General features: G+C 38.1%; 1 long non-coding RNA gene across 1 annotated transcript; it reads right to left on the bottom strand.

The window, feature by feature from the left end:
* Positions 1-1,019: 1,019 nt before the first annotated feature.
* Positions 1,020-2,989, bottom strand: LOC140824668 (uncharacterized). Its single transcript, XR_012116432.1, has 3 exons — positions 2,858-2,989; positions 2,484-2,572; positions 1,020-1,356 (listed from the first exon to the last, which is right to left on the bottom strand). It is a non-coding gene; the product is annotated as an uncharacterized lncRNA (long non-coding RNA).
* Between the last annotated feature and the right edge of the window lie 12,604 nt (positions 2,990-15,593).

Below are 15,593 nucleotides of genomic sequence, written 5' to 3' on the forward strand. Positions count from 1 at the left end.
AAATTCACAACCACTTATCATTTCAGCTGACCTCATCACTTTGCCCAGTGGAGTAGAAATAGATAAGGTAGATGATAATGGTATAGAATGCAACGAATGCAATGTGACAAAGTGCTCAGATATGAAAGTATGTGATGCACCAGTATCCATCAAAACATAAGCAGGATAACCTGAGAGAAAACAATTACCTGCAATGACATGATCTGGAGCATTATGTGCCTCATCCTCAGTGAGTGCAAAAACTTGAGCCTGTTGTCTAGGTGGATGTCGTGCCCTGTAGCCACCACTCTGTTAGTTCCGATCTGACCGGTTTGATTGTTGATAAGAATGAACTGTAGGGGTCTGACGATTCTGGTGAGGTGTTTGTCTCGATGATCCCCCACTCTGAGACATATCACTGCCACGGTTAGGACACACTCGATGCATAGTGTCCCACCTGGTTACACAAGTGGCAAGTTCCCGAGATTCCTCTACACTGATCGGTATAATGTCTACCACCGCACTGACCACAAGTCGGGCCTGAATAACCAGTGCTCTGAACTGAACCAGACTGTCTCGATCCACTAGAACTCGAAAAATTACTTCCATGCCTCTTAAATTGTTTGCCTCTAGCCTTGAACTGCTCTCTTATGTTGCCATTGTTACCACCAGTATTACCCTGTCTGAACTGCTGTCGAAACGGTGGCTGTTGGGGTCTTTGTGAATATTGAGAACCTCTCTGCCTAATGATTCCAGTTTCAGCTCCCTTGGCTCGATCAAGTGCCTCAGCAAAAGTGTTAGGCCTTCCAGTATTAACCAGGGTAAATATATCAGGATTAAGACCATTTATGAAATGATCGGCCTTAGCTTCTTCATCGGATGCTACATGAGGAGCAAATCTCAGTAAATTCGAGAACTTAGCAACATAGTCCTCAATATTCAGATTTCCCTGCTTTAAATTTGCAAACTCGGCTCCCCTATCTTTCCTGTAAGAAGTAGGAAAGAAACGCTGATAAAATCCAGATTTAAAAATATCCCAGGTAACAATCGTACCTCGACCCTCTAAAGCTTTCTTTGTCATGATCCACCAACTCTTAGCAACATCTAATAACTGATGAACAACTAACTTGATTCTACGATCATCTGGATACTCAAGAGATTCAAATAATTGATCCATATTCTCCAACCAGTTCTCACACTCTAATGCATTCTCGGTACCCTTCAATATCGGTGGGTGCAAAGACTGAAATCTGGCTAACAGTATCTCCATCGGAGTCGGAGTTATATCCATCCGAGTATGAGTAGCACTGCCCTGATCTTGTGCCACTGGTATGTCCTGTCTAGGTCTACCACGACCTCTACCTCGAGTAGCCATGTCTGATATAAAATAGATCAAACACATATAAAATCACAATATCATAATCATCTCAATCTTGTATCAATCATCTCTGGCTCTTGAGACTCAACAATCTCAAAATCTCGAATAAAACTCAACAATATAATATCTCAATTTATATCATGTATTTCACATCGTCGCACAATGAAAATGCTAACAAATATATCACATGATCAAACAATTCGAACTGACTCGATCTACCCTGTTCCCAAATATCTTACGCTCTGATACCACCTGTTGTGGGGCCCCGGGTCCGATATCTAATATTAATAATTTTTAATGTATCAAACCAAACGATTTAATAAAATACATAATTTGTTGTTCACAAATCCACATAAACATCGTCAGAATAATTTAAAAGTCTCACATGTTTGAAATATAATTTTTCAACATGCCAAAATAAAATAATAACCAAAGAAATCCAAACATCATCACATAACTCCTAAGACCCGAGAATCCCACTCTAACTCGTATCTCCTCACATGGAACTGGACTCTGGTATTCCAAGCCTCGCCTCACCTACCGTCAAGCACATGAAAACAAGAGGTAGCCGACATGCCGGTGAGTATAAACCCAGTATGATACAATCAATAACATATGAGAATTAAAATTTCAAATAGTTCATATAAATTCATAAAGATGCAATATAATGTCATGCATGATCAGAAGCTGTGGGCTATCAATAAATCTCAAGATCAAGTGAATCATCTGGTCATAGGGTATCCAAGGGAATAGAATCACCCAGCAACATCCACCAACTCATCCGCTCGGGGTGGATTGCTGTGTCCTACAATCCCAGGACTATGGTGCGCCTATAAAGAGTGTTCAGGCTATAGCAGCGACCTCCGCATACACTATGCCAACTCAACTATAGCCCCATACGTCCAACAAATCAAAAAATCAAGGCGACCTCCGCCATATCAAATCTGAATCAACAATTGGCTCAATATGCAATGTCATGATGCAAACCAATATCATCATCTCGATATCACAATCAACTCATCTCAATACAACAATCATCATCAAATCACAATAGTTCATCTAGCCATAGAGTTTCAATTTAAATAAAATGATACTTTTACCTCGTATATTACCGACCGTAACATACCTTTCAAATATTACCAAAAGAAGATCGAAATGCGTAGGTGAGAAGCCTTGAACCTTTGAATTCTACTATAACTCAAGGACTTTGATCATCTATCAAAACAGAGTAATTTCTGTTCAAAATTCATAATTAGTTCAATACTGCTTCGAATCAAGATCCGTAAATTTCTTAACCTTAATATGCCATAAAAACATTCATTGAATCATTTCATCAAACATATAGCATGCGTGCTAAAGAAATAGCTCCTTTACTTTGTCATTGGCTTCCATTCCATTTTAAAATTCAAACCAATACAATCACCACATCTCCAACATCTCAAATATCAATTCCAAACTTCAACTCATTTCCATACTTGAATAAAAATATAACATACTTACACCATCTTGAAGATCTTGGAGAGAGGATCACAAATCTAACTTCATTTCATAATTTCCTTGAACAATCTTCCATATATTGAAGAAGAAATGAAGAAAATGAAAAGGAAGAAGAGAACCCTAACTTCCAAACCGATAGAGAGAAGAGAAGGAGAAGGAAAATGAGGAAAAATATGATACCATTCGATTTTATGCCTTCCCAAACACCAAAACACGTTTTTAAGTTTGTTTCTGGGTGCCATAGCGCGAGATTTGGTGCTGGGGCGCGCACCATACTGCCCACACACAAAAATTCCAGCAACCCGCGCGCTAGGGCGCCGGATCCTGCGCGATGGCGCGCGGTATTCTGCCCAAAACTCATTTGTAACTTCGGAATTTGCGAAAGTAGTAAACTACAAAGTTGTAGCTCTATGTCATTTATTTAACCTCCCAAAATTTCAGATCATTTGGAGGTCTGAGTAAAAAGTTATGCTAAATCTCCCAACATGTGTCATTGTAGGAACGACGATACGCACGACACACTTCGGGGCGCTTTTGGCTCGTCTTCCCTAATGATTTGACCGAAACTCAAAATAACAAAGTTATGGCCTTATGTCTTATCTTTCTAATGAAAAAGGCCTCACATCAATTGGATCAATATACAAAACATTATGCTAAAAACCACAACTACTGTCACATTTTTCATACCGTTTCTGCACGTCCATTACCTATTTAGCTCAACTTCAACCTTTGATTCCACCCATCCATTATCTATTCAATTCTATAACATTCATTATCATTCATACCATATCGTAAAGCCAAGAACCATCACAACTACTGCCATATTATATCAAAATTCGGGCATTACAACAACCCCCCCCCCCCCCCCCCCCCAAGAACAAGAAGTATATAAATATGCTTCTTGTTTGACTCGAAGATATGATATCTTTTTGTTACCAATTGTTAGGATTAATCGCTTACTACTACGATAAAGCTACAATTGTTAACCAATGCAGAACTTTTTTCTTGTACTTATGGCAATGCAGATCCTCATACTAGCGAATGGTGGAGGTAAGGGGCTGCACGTACTCTGGTGTCAAGCCATTAGTCTGGGGAGGGGAATGCCTTACTGCTGGTGATATCTCATATTCCTTTGAGATCACTCATTTCTTTTCCTTACCGCTAACCATGTCCTCAGCTGAGATATTGACATCCGTTAAGATCCGATATCCCTCTTTTATGAGCCACCTAGTAGTCAACCAGATCAAACAACACAACATTAACATCTTGATGCAAGAGAGCTTCTGATGAGGTCAACCATAAAAATACTACTTTCACCCACTTAGTAAACCCAAGAGTAAGAGTCATCATAAAAAACCTAAATTACCCTTATGTATATTCTTTTGAAAAAAAAAAAGAAACAGTGCACTTGACCAAATTACAAGCAAAAATAATATATTTAATTGAGACCAGGCTCTCTAGTCCCATTGTAGAAGGTCTCATTATGTAACAAGTAGACATGTGTTTGTTCTTCCCCCGTAGGGTTTTTTTATTCGATTATAGTACTTTTGAAAAAAATTTATCAAAATAATTTGATTTCTCACTATTTATCTAATTATTATAAAAATAAAATAAAAAATGTTAAAAAATTGTGCCGGAGGGCAACAAAAAATATTTTTTTTATCATTCCCTCACCAGTATAAGAGGTGGGGGAGTGGAAATTAAGAAATTAAAACACTTCCTCTCTTTTACAGGCAGGAGATTTGCATTATATATAATAAACATATAAATATTAAATACATATATATTAGGCACATATATAATAATAAGTTAATATATTAAACATAAATAATATATAATATAATAAAACTTGCAATCGTAACTAATATTTAAATATATATATAAAAAAGAAAACACAATCTTTTGATAAAAATATTTCAAAAGAACTATTAGAGATGTCAATGATGTAGGTATGGCTACACTCAAAATCCGTTTATGAAAAAAAACTTTGACCTATTATCGGACCCAACCCACCTCAAATACGAAATGGGGACAGGTAGACCCGTGATACCTGATTTTTTTAAATGAAAACAGTAATCTTCTTATCACGTGATTGAATTATAAAACAAACAAGACTCTAAATACAACATAATTGAAAACTAATTTATTTTCGACCACATTTAATAATAACAAAAAATATATTTTCACGACATAAAGAATTACACAAAAAAGAGTTAAAATAAGCGAGTAAGCAATATTTCAGACACATTTTTCAGGTCATCTTCATCTTCATCAAGAATGGTAGGATAAGTTGATAAATTACTTCAAGAATTACCTATAAAATTAAAGAGAGAAAGTGCATTGAAAAAATAAAACTGCGATTTATTTACCTTCCATCTCACCCCACAACCATCTTTGCGAGCACATCAATTTATAGCCTCATAAATGGGACGGGTATGAGATGGATATTATAGGACCCATGACCCGACCCATAATCATATGGGTATGAAAAGTTGGACCCGAAACCCGCCACATGTCCTATGTAATATGCCCAAACACACCCGAGAGGGGACGGGTCCATTGTTTATCTGGACCCATTGACATCCCTAAGAACTATAATCTATTAAAAAAACCGGCCACTACTTTATTAAAAAAATAATATATATTTAATTATCCCTAGATAAAGAGATTGAATTGCTAGTGCTACATTTTCTTATTTGGAAGGAAATGGAGTGAGGAATAGCTAAACAAGAACGAGCAGGCAGCGCCCATTTTTCTATGAAAAGAAGATATCTTGGCACATTCGGAGAGCAGAAAACATTTTTAAGGCACACAAGGAAGTAGGTGAGGAAGAAAGCAAAAGGGAAAAGTGCCGATCAACATGAGTTTGCATTTTCAATTAAATTTCGTGATGAACTAATTTCATTTTACCAAGATTAGGGAATCCTTTATTGAACCTATTATTCAATTGTTATATGATTTAATTCCAAAATTTTCTGAGTGTGTATTTTATTGCGTTAAAAAGAGAACCATTTTTATTTATTACTACGTTGGATAATAATTTTAGAGTAGATCTCTTATAAGATGGTCTCACGAATCTTTATCTGTTATACGGGTCAACCCTTACCGATATTCACAATAAAAAGTAATATTTTTTCATTGATGACCTAAATAAGAGATCCGTCTCACAAAATACGACCCGTGAGACCGTCTCAAACAAGTTTTCACCTATATTTTGTGCTTTTTTTTTATGAATTAGTGAAGGATATTTGTTATAGTCGAGTCTCTAACTCAATACCTGATTCCAAATTTAGAATTTTGTATGATCTTGATATCAGATAAGTTACAAATCATCGGTTTATATTTTGTACTATTGATTATCGAATACATAATATAGTAAACAATTACGTAACTAGTTTATTTTTTTTTTATATAATCTACACCTCTAAGCAATTGTTAGCTAGTTCCCAGTTTGATTAGATCAGCTTGAAGACAATTTTGACCCTCGGCTGATCAAATACGAATACAAATACAATAAAGTTTATGTTATTTATACTTTATAAAACACACAATAAAGTGCTAAAAACTCTGGTCAATAGTGATCACAACAGAAAACTGGTAACATAAGGGTATATTACACTCTCAAATTTGCTCGAATCTTTTTGCCTTCACAAACATATTTCTAAAAGGATACCTCAGGATTTATACATATATGTATCATGTAAAGTCAATTTCACATAAATAATATTTGCACAAAATTGGTGAAGCAACGCTTCGATTTCACAATTCAGAGTAGCATAGAGAGGGATAAAAACATATTTCAGTGGATGCGTATTGATTGCTCACATGAATGAAATCCATCCAAGGATTAAACACACAAGAAATTTGACCAGAAGATGATCTCTCAAAGAAAAAAGTTCTCCCTGGCAGCAGATTTAGGTGAATCCGAACCATGAACACAATTCTTTGTGAATCAAGCCCGCAAAGGGCTCTAACACTGGGAATGAGAAGGAAAGACATGACTGTGTAAAACAAAATATCTAAAGCTAAAAGCATGAGCAATGTCAATTACTCATGATTGAGTAGTTGTCTACCATCAATTAACAAAAGGAAGCTAGAGAGATAACAATCGTAGAGCGCCAATCAACTACAGCATTTGTCTTTTCTAAAACCATTATCAGCACAAGTCCACTGGTAAGTTTAAGACTAAGTATGTATTAGTAACTCACACATTCAAAGATGCCCAGAGAAGAGGAATAAAATCCAACTTTTTGAGCTTTAAAATTACATTGCATTGTAACAAATCAGAAAATTATTTTTTAATTCACTCATATGAATCACATGTTAATTCCCCTCCAAGCCAGATAATCTGGGCTACCAATATCAATTTCACATTATTCATTAATTTAAAATTTATAATGATGTAGTCAACTTTAATATGAGAAATCAAAGTGAAGATAGAGAAAAGATAGCTTGTCATGCATTATACAAGGCTTGAGAAAAAGCACAGCATGCTCCTTGATGTGAATCTTGATACGAATAAATAGCAAACACGATTAAAACGCAATCGCACCTCTCTATTTAATTACGATAATAAGACTCGTGTGTTTTCCCGATCTTTTGAATCAAGTAATTGATGTGTTATTCACCTCTAAACTATAAGAGTTTAGCAACAAATAAACACGAGGATAACAATCGAAATTTGATACGAACCTTCGAAGAACGACGCCTACGACAATCCGCACAAGCACGATCGACAAACGCCACAAAGTTATAAACTTTGATAAGTTTGATTTGATTTAACAAAGCTAAAGCCTTGAAAAGTTGAGAGAAAAATCTCACAAGTTTGATAAAACTCAAAATAATATGTGTATTGTGTGTAAATTTTCGTCCAATATGGTTTACATATCAAAAAGATTACTAGAATCTAGTTACCTAACAAAATAAAACTCTAAAGAAGGAAATAATTCGCGCAGAAAAACACTAGGCACGGACCCCGTACAGACTTCGTGTCTGGGTCTGTGTACACTCGGTAAATAGGTAATACCTGGCAGATCGAGTTTGTAGGCGTTGTCATTGATCCTCTCAAGAACTTGGAATGGTCCATCGCCCCTAGGTAATAGCTTTGAGCGTCGCTTCTCCGGAAACCTCTCCTTCCTCAAGTGTAGCCACACCCAATCACCCTTCTCGAATACCACCTTCTTTTTCCCCTTGTTAGCTTGCTTGGCATATTGCTCATTCTGCTTCTCAATATTGGCTTTGGTCTTTTCATGCAACCCCCTAACAAATTCAGCCTTCTTTTTGCCATCCATGTTTAACCTTTCACTCACAGGTAAAGACATCAAATCCAACGGAGTCAAAGGATTAAAACCGTATACAATTTCAAATGGCGAATAGCTAGTAGTAGAATGCACACAACGATTATAAGCAAACTCAACAAATGGCAAGCAATTCTCCCAATTCTTTAAGTTCTTCTTAAGAATAACACGCAAAAGTGTTCCTAATGTTCTATTGACTACCTCAGTTTGACCATCAGTTTGAGGATGACAGGTCGTAGAAAATAGTAATTTAGTGCCAAGTTTAGCCCATAGTGTTTTCCAAAAGTAACTTAAGAATTTAACATCACGGTCAGACACAATAGTCCTAGGCATGCCATGCAACCTAACGACTTCTCTAAAAAGTAAGTCTGCAATGTTAGAGGCATCATCAGTTTTGTGGCAAGCAATAAAATGTGCCATCTTAGAAAACCTATCCACAACAACAAATATAGAGTCCCTCCCCTTCTTTGTCCTAGGTAACCCCAAAACAAAGTCCATAGAGATATCAACCCAAAGTTCACTCGGGACGGGAAGTGGTGTATATAATCCATGTGGTAGTGTCCTAGACTTAGCTTGCCTACAAGTTATGCACTTCTCACAAACACGCTCAACATCACGCTTCATGTGCGGCCAATAAAAATGTTCATGCACTGCACTTAAAGTTTTAGCCACCCCAAAGTGTCCCATCAAGCCACCCCCATGTGCTTCCCTAACAAGTAATTCACGAATTGATGATTTAGGAATGCACAATCTATCCTCTCTAAACAAGAAACCCTTATGCAAGTAGAATTTATCATGTGGACCATGCATACAAGTTTCAAACACTTCTTTAAAGTCATCATCTAGCACATACAATTCTTTAACAAGCTCAAACCCCAAGATTTTAGATTTCAAAGTAGAGAAAAGCACATACCTCCGTGATAGTGCGTCAGCCACTACGTTTTCCTTACCTTGCTTGTATTTGATCATGTAGGGGAATGTCTCTATGAACGCCACCCACTTAGCATGCCGCTTGTTCAGCTTTTGTTGCCCCTTGAGGTGCTTTAGAGACTCATGGTCCGTATGAATCACAAACTCTTTAGACCTCAAGTAATGCTGCCACGTCTCGAGAGTCCTCACAAGTGCATAGAACTCCTTGTCATACGTGGGATAGTTCAGCGCTGCCCCATTGAGCTTCTCACTAAAATACGCCACCGGCCTTCCTCCTTGCATCAACACGCCACCAATACCTACACCTGAAGCATCACATTCAATTTCAAAGGTGTTAGCAAAATCGGGTAAAACAAGTAATGGAGCATTAATCAATTTTTGCTTAATGAGATTGAAGGACTTCTCTTGCTCCTCGCCCCAATGGAATGGAACGTTCTTCTTGATCACTGCCGTCATTGGTGCTGCCAATGTGCTAAAATCTTTTACAAACCTCCTATAGAAGCTTGCAAGACCATGAAAACTTCGGACTTGACCAACAGTAGTAGGCGTTGGCCAATCTCGAATAGCACTTACCTTGTCTTCATCAACATGTATACCCTGTGAACTTACCACAAAACCAAGGAAGACAAGTTTGCTAGTACAAAAATCACATTTCTTCAAGTTAGCATACAAATTTTCAGTCCCTTAATGTGATTATCACAAGTTTTAAGTGGTTAACATGCTCATCTAAGTTTTTGATATACACTAGGATATCATCAAAATAGACCACAACAAATTTTCCTATGTGTGCACGCAAAACATGATTCATTAACATCATAAAGGTGCTAGGTGCATTAGTCAAGCCAAAAGGCATAACCATCCACTCATATAACCCATATTTGGTTTTAAAAGCAGTTTTCCACTCATCACCTTCTCTCATCCTAATTTGGTGATACCCACTTTTCAAATCAATTTTGCTAAAAATGCAAGACCCATGCAATTCATCTAACATATCATCTAGTCTAGGTATGGGATGCCTATACTTAATGGTTATGTTATTGATTGCCCTACAATCCACACACATACGCCATGAGCCATCTTTCTTAGGGACTAGTAAAACGGGCACCGCACAAGGTGACATTGACTCACGCACAAACCCTTTATCTAATAGCTCACTTACCTGTCGTTGCAGCTCCTTAGTCTCCTCCGGATTGCTCCTATAAGCTGGACGGTTCGGCAAGGCACTCCCGGGCACCAAATCTATTTGGTGTTCAATCCCCCTCAATGGTGGTAAACCTTGAGGTTGCTCCTCCGGAAATACATCGTCAAATTCCTGCAATAGTGAAACAATAACGCTCGGAAGGGATCCGGCTATATCACTTGTGTTAAGGAGGATCTCCTTGTAAAGAATTAACACAAGTGGTTCATGTGTGTGCAACAATTGTTTCAACTCACCTTTTTGGGCCATATATGATTTCTTTTTGGCCTCTTTCCTCTCCTTTTCTTTTCCCTCATTTTCTTTCCTCTCTTTTTTTGTTTTTATGGCTATCTCACTCTTTTGATCACTCTTTTTTTCAGCCACTTCATTTTTGTTTTCAAAGGCCATCTCACTTTTCAATTCACTCCTTTTTTTCGGCCTCATCTTTCTTTTTCTTTTTCAATTGGTCCTCCAATACTTGCTTTGGGGACAAAGGAAGCAATACAATGGATTCTTCTTTAAAACAAAGGAGTAACGATTTTTGACCCATCATGAGTAACGTGCCTATCAAATTGCCATGGTCTACCCAACAAAATATGACAAGCATGCATGGGCACCACGTCGCACAAAACCTCATCCACATACTTCCCAATAGAAAAGGACACTAGAACTTGCCTATTTACTTTCACTTCCGCACAATCATTCAACCATTGAAGCCTATATGGTTGAGAGTGTTTTATTGTAGGCAATCCCAATTTTTCCACGATCTCAACACTAGCCACATTAGTGCAACTTCCCCCATCTATGATTACATTGAAAACCCTACCATTCACAAAACACCTAGTGTGGAACAAATTCTCCCTTTGGCTAGCCTCCTCATCCTTGACTTGGGCACTCATGATTCGCCTAGTCACTAGCGCTTCTCCTATAACCGCTCCATATCCCTCATCGGGATCCTCCAACGCAGGCATATCATCATCACTACCCTTGCCATCTCCCTCACTTTGAGATTCATACTCACCATAATCATTCAGAATCATCACCCTTTTATTAGGACATTCACTAGAAATATGTCCTAATCCTTGACACCTAAAACATCTAACATCTCTAAATCGAGTGAGAGGAGTTTCAGATTTACCTTGGACTCCTTGCTTAGGCGCCTCTTGTTTGGTCTCAAATTTGGGCTTGGCCACCACCTTGTTCTCCTCACGCTTCCCCACATTTGATCTCCAAGAAGATGATGCACCCCCAGTTTGACTGGTACGGCCAACCCCACGCCTTTTGAGTTGTTGCTCCACCTTTATGGCCATTTGCACCATCTCGTCTAGATCCAAGTAGTGCCGAAGCTCCACTTGATCTTGAATTTCCCTGTTCAAACCACAAAGAAAACGTGCCATGGTCGCCTCACTATCCTCCTCAATATTTGCCCTAATCATGACTACTTAAATCTCCTTATAGTAGTCCTCAACACTCTTAGCTCCTTGCCTCAAAGTTTGTAACCTCTTAAACATCTCCCTATAATAGTGGTTAGGCACAAACCTCTTCCTCATGACCCTCTTCATCTCATCCCAAGACTCAATGGGTCTCTCATTATACTTCCTTTTAGTGGTCACTAATTGATCCCACCAAATGAGAGCATAGTCTAAGAATTCAACCACCGCCAACCTCACCTTCTTTTGTTCGGAGTAGTGGTGACATTCAAATACGAACTCTACCCTCTTTTCCCATTCTAGGTATGCCTCCGGGTCAGATTTCCCATGGAACGATGGAATTTTCATCTTAATGCTACCCATGTGACCATCCTCCCTAGTCTCCTCATATCTACCCCTCATGGCTTCCCTTCTTCCTCTACCAAATCCTCTACCTCCTCCAATCCTACCCCAATTCTCATTTTGACTCTCATCGCCTCCTCCCAGATCATACTCCTCCTCATCTCTACCCAAATCCCTAGGCTTAGGTTTACCCCCACTAGCACTAACCTCGAGTTTATCCAACCTCTCATGCAACGACTCCATTTGGGTCGTCATCACCCTACTAAAATCCCCAAACAACGCATCTATTTGGGCCTTAGACAACCCCGAATTCGAACTACCTCCTACCTCCCTCTCCATTTAATGTCAAATTTGTACCTGCAAGAAAAGGTTAGTAGAAATAAAATAACCCTCACCCAAATGCTCACGGTCACTCCAAAGAAATTCACTCGTCTTTTCTCACAATTTTGTTTGCTCACAACAAATACTCACCGTTCACTCCAAAGAAAAGTCATTCGTACTCAAGTGTATCACTCAAATTTTGAAAGCTCTCTTGGAAGTGCTCAAGCTTTGTATTCTGGGTATATCAAACAATCAAGGTTCAAACTTGTGAACAAATGCGACCGACTCACTTGGACTGTGTAGACAAGAAATTCGAATATAGGGAAAAAAAAATTTTTTGACTGTGAGAAACAATTGAATATGACTCTCTAAAGGGAATAGAACAATATACCAAAACAATTGTGTAGGCAAATTTTCGAAATTTTGTATTTTTTTTTTAGTACAACTCGAAAATCCCAAAAAAAAAAAATTGAAGAAAATTGACCTAATTTTCGAGAAACACTGTTTCATGAAAATTGAATAACGATAGAACGAAACAGATCTGAAAACGATTGAAGAAATAACACAGATCCGAAATTTAACAAGATACCTTACTTGATTTCAATAAACCTATGCTCTTATACCAAATGATGTGAATCTTGATACGAATAAATAGCAAACACGATTAAAACGCAATCGCACCCTCTATTTAATTACGATAATAAGACTCGTGTGTTTTCCCGATCTTTTGAATCAAGTAATTGATGTGTTATTCACCTCTAAACTATAAGAGTTTAGCAACAAATAAACACGAGGATAACAATCGAAATTTGATACGAACCTTCGAAGAACGACGCCTACGACAATCCGCACAAGCACGATCGACAAACGCCACAAAGTTATAAACTTTGTTAAGTTTGATTTGATTTAACAAAGCTAAAGCCTTGAAAAGTTGAGAGAAAAATCTCACAAGTTTATAAAACTCAAAATAATATGTGTATTGTGTGTAAATTTTCGTCCAATATGGTTTACATATCAAAAAGATTACTAGAATCTAGTTACCTAACAAAATAAAACTCTAAAGAAGGAAATAATTCGCACAGAAAAACACTAGGCATGGAGCCCGTGCAGACCTCCATGTCTGGGTCCGTGTACACTCGGTAAATAGACTTCAGTTGGAAACAAGGGACACGGACCCCGTGCCCACCTCCGTGTACGGGTCCGTGTAGACACTGTCTTCGCCAATAACATAGGGCACGGACCCCGTGCCTGGGTCCGTTGTCGGTCCGTGTAGATACTGTCAATGGGCACCTCAGGCTGTATAGAGCACGGACCCCGTGTGCAGGTCCGTGTACAGGTCCGTCCAGACTCGGCCAATGCTATCAGTACTTGAATACTATTCCTTTGGTCTTCTAACACACTCCCATGCATCACGACCCCTTCATGCCTACTCATGACTCCTTGTAGTGCCTCCTTGAACTTCTTTAATCGACCCCTCGTGACTGGTCCCTCCGGCAACTGCAAAGGATCCCATGCTTTCCTTGGGGCTTGACGACCCGTGTTCGCATCACTCCTCATAAATACTTTTTACCATTGCCAGTGTCTTCGATCTCTTCTGAAGCGTCTATTGCAGCTGATAATCTATTTTTGAGAAATAACAAGATCGTAGAAGAAAATGGCTGAATGTAAAATTTTGAACTGATAATGTTAATTGTCCCACATCGGTTGGATAAATAACCTTTGAGTGACATATATTGGCTTGGACAATCCTCCCCCCTTGAGCTAGCTTTTGGGGTTGAGTTAGGTCCAAGTTACAATCTTAACATGGTATCAGAGCCCGGGTTCCACCGTTATGTGTTGGACTGCCCATAATTGGGTTATTTGTAAACTCCACGCTCCTGATGTTCATTCCTGGGCGTGAGAGGGGTGTGTTAATTGTCCCACATCGGTTGGATAAATAACCTTTGAGTGGCATATATTGGCTTGGACAATCCTCCCCCCTTGAGCTAGCTTTTGGGGTTTAGTTAAGTCCAAGTTACAATCTTAACAGATAAAAACGAAAAAAATAAATCTTATCAACAAACAGAAAACATACAAATTTTTATGAGACACAGGTCAAATAAGCATTGGTGCGGTTTTTTTATATGTAGTATTCAATCAAATCTGAAAAAAAAATTTGCTCAAAGTTTTCAACTGGAAATTGCTGAATTGTCTTGTTCATTTGAAAGTCCTTGGATCAAATCCTAAACCAAAAGTCTATAATTTGGGCAATTCAGTGTTTCAAGATTTTGGAATTGCAACTGCAACTCGCACTCGAGTCGCAACAGAAGTTTTAAAAATTTTGATTTGACGTTCGAAACGCTTTTAGGCGTCGTATGAGTTAAACATCCATAGGATGTTTAAAATCATTTATTTTTGTCTATTTAATGCTGGACACCAAAGCAATTCGAGTTTAGCGGAGTTGGCCCTTCTTGTATATCCCTTTCAAACGGATCTCCCTCCTTTGATGGTCTTAAGTTCACGATCGGGCTTACCATCAACACTTGATCAAAAATGTCAGAATTCATTTCTGATTACATCCATCTATCAGATCATGATAAGAGCGTCTAGTAACATCGCCCCAGGATCTCCTAGGTATCACTGATAGTGCCTGCAAGAATCTTAAGTTATAGTTAGCATACAATATAGTCCTTTCAACTCATATATCCCGATCAAATCAGCAACCATTGATATATCGAGAGTTATATATGAATTCGGTAACGATGTGATATATCTTTGAGTAATAATAGTGACAATGTATATGCAAATGAGGAAACACCTTTTCAAAATGTACATGTCTTACTCTCGTCAGAGATTCCTTATACTATTAACTCTTCAGATCACATAGGCAATCTTAACACATAAGCAAACGGTGAATCACCTACTACAATGCATTTACTCCAACGTATTTCGAAACTACACCCAATCTCACCACCTGATGACCCTCAATCACTAGTACGTAGAGTCTCTACGTTTTCCCAGGTCAAAAGATTAATGGTATACAACCATAATCACATACTATTCTACACGATAAATGATAACCACTTGAACAGTCCGATGGAGGGTAGTTCAGTGAATCATCAAATGATCACGCATCTCTATGAATGGAAATTTTCATGCCCTTATTAATGAAACTTGGCGTTTACATAACATATGCTAGTCTCAAGCTCAAGGCATATTTATCATAATTTTAGGCGGTCGATTCAAATAGGAACTTGTTTATA

This window comes from Primulina eburnea, chromosome 2, assembly GCF_022965805.1.
Source record: "Primulina eburnea isolate SZY01 chromosome 2, ASM2296580v1, whole genome shotgun sequence".
NCBI lineage: Eukaryota > Viridiplantae > Streptophyta > Magnoliopsida > Lamiales > Gesneriaceae > Primulina > Primulina eburnea.